We start from the raw sequence: 7,847 nt of genomic DNA, 5'->3' as shown, positions 1-7,847 counted from the left end.
TATTAGATCTTCAGTTGGTTGGATGAGGCCCACCCAAATTAGGGAAGGCAATCTGCTTAACTCAGTCTACTCACTCAAATATTAATCTCATCCAGGAACACCCTTGCTGACACATACAGAATAATGTTTGGCCAACTGAATGAACACCTCCATGGCTCAGTTAAGCTGATACACAAAATTAACCATTACAATAATAGGGTGGCTTTATTAAAAATTAGGAAGGTTTTTGCTAATTATCATGCAATTATAAGACAAACGTATGTAAATTCACAAATTTATATTACCTACAGTTAAATGAATAGATCTTGTACACAATTCAATGTATATACCTGTGAAACCACTATCCCAATGAAGAAAAAGAAAATTTTTGTCATTCCAGAGAGTTCACTCAGGCCTTCTTCCAGTCAATCTCCACACTCCTAGGTAACCACTTTTCTCCTTTTTATTATTACAGATGTATTTTGCCTCTTCTTGAATTTCATGTAATGGCACTATGCAATATGCAATTTTTGGTTAATGGCTTCTTTCATTTAACATAAGGTTTCTGAGATTCTTACAGGTTATGCTATATATTAAATCATTCCTTTTTATTACTGAATAGTATTCCATTGTAAGGATACGTGGCATTTAAAAAAATTGGCTGGGCACTGTGGCTCATGCCTGTAATCCTAGCACTTTGGAAGGCCAAAGCGGGTGGATCACGAGGTCAGGAGATTGAGACCATCCTGGCTAACACGGTGAAACTCCATCTCTACTAAAAATACAAAAAAAAAAAAAAAAATAGCCAGGCATGGTTGCAGGTGCCTGCAGTCCCAGCTACTCGGGAGGCTGAGGCAGGAGAATGGCATGAACCCAGGGGCGGAGCTTGCAGTGAGCCGAGATCGTGCCACTGCACTCCAGCCTGGGCAACAGAGCAAGACTCCATCTCAAAAAAAAAAAAATCTATTTATCAGTTGACAGACATTTAGGTTGTTGCCAGTTTGGGGCTATAATGAAGAAAAGCCTCTGTGAACCTTTTGGTACTTGTCTTCTTGTACACATACATTTACATGTATCTTGGGCACATAAATAGGACTGAAATTGCTAGGCCATAACTTACACATATGGTTAAAATGAAATACAAAACAGCAAAAAAAAATTAATTCATTTAAATGTCTACCAACAACATATGACAATTAAAGACATTCTACATACAAAATTTGATGTCAACATTTTTAATGTTAGTCATTTGACCTAGGTGAAACAGTATCTCATTATAGTTAAATAACTATATTCTCAATAATCAAAATTGATGTGTTGATGTATTTGACTGACAAAAAGAACTTGCAGTACCTGCAGTATCTAGTAAGAATTTCTTGAATTACTGATATGGTTTGGCTGTGCCCCCACCCAAATCTCATCTCGAATCATAGCTTCTATAATTCTCATGTGTTGTAGGAAGAACCCAGTGGGAGATAATTGAATCATGGGGGTGGTTTCCTCCATACTGTTAGTGTGATAGTGAATGAGTTTCATGAGATAAGATGGTTATGTAAAGGGAAACCCCTTTCACTTCACTCTCATTCTTTTCTTGCCTGCTGCCATGTAAGACATGTTTTTTTCTGTCTTCTGCCATGACTGTGAGGCCTCCCCAGCCACATGGAACTGCAAGTCCATTAAATTTCTGTTCCATGAACTATTTATATATCTAGGAGACATGGCAGGAGGTAAGTAGATCATGGGGATGGTTTCCCTCAAGCTGTTCTCATGGCAGTGAGTGAGTTCTCATGGGATCTGATGGTTTTATAAATGTTTGACAGTTCCTCCTTCACATACTCTCTCTCGCCTGTCACTATGTAAAATGTGCCTGCTTCCCCTTCTGCTATGATTATAAGTTTCCTGAGGCCTCCCCAGCCATGTGGAACTGTGAGTCAATTAAATCTCCTTTTTAAATAAATTACTGCTGACACATACAGCAGTCTCAGGGAAGTTCTTTATAGCAGTGCGAAAAAATATTAACACAGGAAATTGGTACCAGGAGTGGGGCAGTGCTGTAAAGATAACCTGAAAACGTGCAAGTTACTTTGGAACTGGGTAAGAGTCAGAGGTTGGAACAGTTTGAGAGGCATAGAAGACAGATGTGGGAAAGTTTGAAAATTCCTAGAGACTTGTTGAATAGTTTTCACCAAATGCTGATAATGATGTGGACAATGAAGTCCAGGCTGAGGTGGTTTCAGATGGAAATAAGGAACTTCTTGGGAACTGGAGTAAAGGTCACTCTTGCTATGCTTTAGCAAAGAGACTGGAAGCATTTTGTCCCTCTCTTAGAGATCTGTGAAATTTTAACTTGAAAGAGATTATCAGAAATTGGAACTTATGTTTAAAAGGGAAGCAGAGCATACAAGTTCAGAAAATTTGCAACCTGATGATGTGATAGAAAAGAAAAACTCGTTTTCAGAAAAGAAATTGAAGCCAGCTGCAGAAATGTACATAAATAATGAGGAACCAAATGTTAATCACCAGGAAAATGGGGAAAATGTCTCTAGGCCATGTCAGAGAGCTTGATGGCAGCCCCTCCCATCACAGGCCCAGATGCCTAGGGGGAAAAATGGTTTCATGGGTCAGGCTCAGGGCCCTGCTGCTGTGTGCTGCCTCAGGACTTGGTACTCTGCATCCCAGCCACTCCAGCTCCAGCCATGGCTAAAACGGGCCAACGTACAGCTTGGGCCATTGTTTCAGAAGGTTCAAGACCCAAGCCTTGGAGGCTTTCATGTTGTGTTGAGCCTAGAGGGGCACAGAAGTCAAGACTTCAGAGGATCTATGGCAATGCCTGGATGTCCATGTAGAAATCTACTGCAGGGAGAGAGCCCTCATGGAGAGGTTCTGCTAGGGCAGTGTGGAAGAGAAATGTGGGGTTTGAGCCCCCACACGGAGTCCCCACTGGGGCACTGCCTAGTGGAGCTGTGAGAAGAGGGCCACCACTCACCAGACCCCAGAATGGTAGATCCACTAACAGCTTGGATTGTGCACCTGGAGAAGTCACAGACACTAAACACTGAACATGAAAGCAGCCAGGGGGGAAGGGGGTGTGTGCCCTGCAAAGCCACAGGGATGGAGCTGCCCACGGCCGTGGACCGTGTGTATCAGTGTGACCTGGATGTCAGACATAGAGTCAAAGGAGATTATTTCAGAGCTTTAAAATTTAATGACTATCCTGCTAGATTTTAGACTTCCTGGGACCTGTAGTCCCTTTGTTTTGGCCAGTTCCTCCCATTTGGAATGGGAGCATTTTCCCAATTCCTGTACTCACATTGTATCTAGGAAGTAACTTATTTGCTTTAGATTTTATGGGCTCCTAGGTGGAAGGGACTTGCCTTTTATCAGACGAAACTTTGGACTTGGACTTTTGGGTTAGTGCTGGAATAAGTTATGACTTTGAGGGACTGTTAAGAAAGCATGGTCGGTTTTCAAATGTAAAAAGAATGTGAGATTTGGAAGGGGCCAGGTGGAATGATATGGTTTGGCTCTGTGTCCTCACCAAAATCTCATCTTGAATTGTAATCTCCATAATTCCCACATGTTGAGGAAGGGCCCTGGTGGGAAGTGATTGGATCATGGGGGTAGTTCCTGCATACTGTTTTCATGAGAGTGAGTTCTCATGAGATCTGATGGTTTTATAAGTGTTTGAGAGTTCCTCCTTCACACACTCTCTCTCTTGCCTGCTACCATGTAAGACATGCCTTCTTCCCCTTCCACCATAATTGTAACTTTCCTGAGGCATCCCCAGCCATGCATAACTGTAAGTCAATTAAACCTCTTCTCAAGTTACCCAGTCTCAGGGAAGATCTTTATAGTAGTGTGAAAATTGACTAATAGAGCCATATAGGCTTTTCTAAGACTCTCACCTAAGGTATATCCCTCATTTTACAGATATGAAAACATAGTCCTATGGATATTAATCATTACAATATTATTATAACTAATACTTATGTAATTATACTATATATGTCAAGAACTAGTCTAAAGGATAAATCTATATTATCTAAGTTAGCCCTCAAATTGACCCTAAGGGTAGTAACTTTATTACCACTATTTTAAAGGTGAAAAAACTGACTCATAAACAGCTCAAGTGACTAGTGCAAGGTCTTACACTGAGTTTCTAATGAATTGGTACTGGGGCTCAGGTGTTAAAATTTTCAGTCTACTAATTTTTCAGTGACATGCTAGATGCAGTTCTCTGATTATTGATTTCGCCCCCAGAAAGGAATTGGTACATTATGACCAGCCACTTAAGCACAGGTAGAAAAAAGATGAAACCTAGGGGAATAGGTTATTCAATAATGCAATTTAAAAAGAAAAAAATGTTCTAGGGAAAGATAAGTATACTGGTTTTTATTTGCTTGAAAAGTTCTCCCATATCCATTTTCTAATATCAGCACTGTCTTAACTTGTTACAACAGGAATGTTTACATGAGTCAGACTTTTCAAATTCAGTAAATAGCCCATCTGTGATCACATGACCTAGAAGCCACAGTCCTCTACTGGAATCGATTTTTAGGTGCTGGTGGAGAGCAGCTTTCTTCTGCTTCCTCCTAAGATTCTGAATAGGCAAACTTGAATTTGATGCTGACAATACTCAACTTTCCCTCAAAGTAAAGAAGCCCTATCTGCAAGATGTAACCAAAGAACTACAGTGAAAAATGAAAACCTGGGAAGGTAGAAGTGGGGTTCAGGGGTGTGGGTGAAAGCTCCAGCTATGGAAACCACTACTTCTCTTTAATTTTGCTTATGCTAGTTCATTTGGGAATTCAGGCATTTGTCATTGCCATAATACTAGTTAATACAGTAGAAAATCAGACAAGCTGAGACCCTTGGGAAAGCAGTTGGCAGTCCTAACGTTAAACTGGTATAAGCATAAAAATCTAATTACCAGCCAAATACAGAGCCCTAAGAAAATCTAGCTCAGGAGATTCAGGACTGAGGCATAGATCTGGGAATTCTAAGTAGAATCACATAAACCCCAAATTCTGGATAGGAGAGCTGGAAAAGAATGCCGCCCCTATGGCGTTAACCAGTATATTCCTGTGGTTTGAAATTACAGTTAATACTACCCTGAGACATTAGTTACTAAACAGTAGAAGGGAAAGCCCACAGACATTTAACATCGGAAAGAAAAGAGGCTATTTTTGTATCCACCTAGCAATGCCGCAGCAAATCAATCCCAAGAGAACAAAGGAGCATTTGGAATTGCACAAAGCTACTGCAATTCAATTAACTGTGAAGAGGAGATAGCCCTACCACTGAACACCTGTATGTACTTCTGGGAAATAGCTGAAGCAGGTAACAGCATGTTATATATTACCATATTAATGATTGTACATCATTTAAAAATATAAACAAAAAGAACCGTCTTTGACTTCCAACCTGATTTAAAAAAATAATTCTCAATAGTATTATAAAAGCCAATTTAAAATAAATATTAAATTTCCCTGAACTGGTTTCATTACAGCAAACATTGCTTATAGATATGGCATAAAATTATTCTAGACTCAACTACCTGTAAGCTCATGGAATGCTTCCAAACTTACCTCTCATCTATTTTAGCTCTTCCCACACATAGATTTCCTACTATCCTGACATTGCCTCTTACTGGCTTATACTGGCTTATTCTTACTTTGGCCTATTTGAATTTATGGCCAGTGTTTACTTTGGTTCCTTTCCTTATGAGTAGTAAATGCCAACTCTACAATGCTGTTTCTATTCGGTCATCAGCAGTTCTGACTTTTTGCTAATTCAAGAGAGAAAACAGATTGAATAAATATGAATGTAGACTTACAGAAAAATCCAAGCACAATATACAACTAAAAATGAAGATTTGCTAATAAGACAACTTGTACTGTTACAGACAATAGCTGGAGAATTTGAGAAAGAAAAATCAAAAGCACATAAATGAGACTGTGCAGTGAAGAGGCCACAAGAGACAACCATACCGTCTTTTTGTTTCACAATAAGCAAAGTAAGTAGAAATTTCATTCATTTAAATTTCTGATTTTTAAGAATTAATTCAGACCATAAATTCATTCTTTCTGATGGCTCAAAATGCTTCTATTGGTGTTTTAAATTGTGTTCCCTCTTGGAGATTATTGGGGAAAAAATACGTCTACAAGCTTTTAATAGAACGAAGAGTGTATCTGTCAGCTCTACCCACGAATTTAGGCATTGGTGCCTCTGATCATCAATTTACTTTAGCTTTGCTCCTGACTCACAAGAATGTTAAGTACTCAAGGGATTAAATGCTAGTCCCTTGGGGTTCTGTACACAAATAGGCTGATTTGGTCTAGTAATCAAATGAGATTTGTTTTACAAGAAGATACAAGCACAATTACTGAAACTAAACACAAATAGAAAGAGGAGCTGGTTGGTTACCAAGCCAAACAGAATGTCAGTGTTTGAGAACAAGGAGATAGACACTATCTATAATAAGTCATCCACTATGAATTAGACAAATTTCTACCTATTTTCAAGAGAAAAATCTTTGGCTAATCCTCTTTTTAAACACTAGTCATTTCATAAAATGCATTGATATAACCCTGATTGAATTCCTACTTCTTTTTCACTCCCTACAAGCAAACATACTACAGATTAATTCAACAGTATAAGATTCCCCAGAGAGTTTATAACTGAAAGAAAAACAATATACCCCCAAAGGTGGGATAATTATTGGAGAAATATAAACAAGTCTTTTCATCCTAATTGGCTTTCTAATATCTTCTATTTTCCTTTTTTTTGTTTGTTTTAATTTATTTTTGAGACAAAGTCTTGCTCTGTCAACCAGGCTGGAGTGCAGTGGTGCAATCTCAGCTTACTGCAACCTCACTGCTCAAGCAATCACCTCACCACGGCCTCCCAAGTAGATGGGATTACACAGATGTGTGCCACAATGCCCAGCTAATTCTTTTGTTTGTTTGTTTTGTTTTGTTTTTAGAAACAGGGTCTCAGTATGTTGCTCAGGCTGGTCTCAAACTCCTGGGCTCATATGATCTCCCATCTCAGCCTCCCAAACTGCTGGGTTTACAAGGCATGACCAACTGCACCCAGGTGAAAATTTTCTATTTTTCTAAAACTATTTCTATTTTTCTAAACTGTTTGTCCACTCTAGGAACTGTTAGAGTAAAAAAGATATAAGGTTTACATACAAATCTCATAAGAAAGCTAGATTATTTGGTGTTAATTTACATCATATATTAGCCTAGTGCCATGTATATTGAAGGGTTTATAAAGTAATATACAATTTTATAATAGTGTGGTTTATAAATACAAAAAAAAAATAAGTAGTAATAAAAGAATAGACTAAGACCATCAAAGTGATGTTTCCAAAGTAGAAACTAAGGATACCTAGAGGCATTAATTATTCTTAGTGTCTTCCTGAAATTCTTTTAGATTTGTTGTTGTTAGGCATTTAAGATAATTTAGAAACTTCTAAATAATTATTTTGATGCTTTGAAAATGTACAAAATCTATTTTCGAGCTTCATATAGAGGGAAACTTTAAAGGATCACGCTACTTTTTCTAAATCCCAACCAATAACTATACAAATATCTACGGATATTTGACTAGAAAATTTAAATCCTCATTTATTTCAGTCAGTTGTTCTTGCATAGTAATGGGTTAAATATTTTTATGTAGTATATTTTAAAAGCCCACTTAACATTTTCTTTTGGATTATTTTAAAACAATTTAGGAAATCTCAAATACTAAGGTTAGTTTGTTTGCTTTTTAAGTTTAATTTTATGTACATTTTAATAAGTGACATGCTTGAATTTTTTCCAAAAAATTACAAAGTATTAGAAAAGTTTCTAGACGTATGT

This window comes from Pongo abelii, chromosome 2 (genome assembly GCF_028885655.2).
Source record: "Pongo abelii isolate AG06213 chromosome 2, NHGRI_mPonAbe1-v2.0_pri, whole genome shotgun sequence".
Taxonomy (NCBI): Eukaryota; Metazoa; Chordata; class Mammalia; order Primates; family Hominidae; genus Pongo; species Pongo abelii.
Note: the sequence above shows the minus strand (reverse complement) of the source record.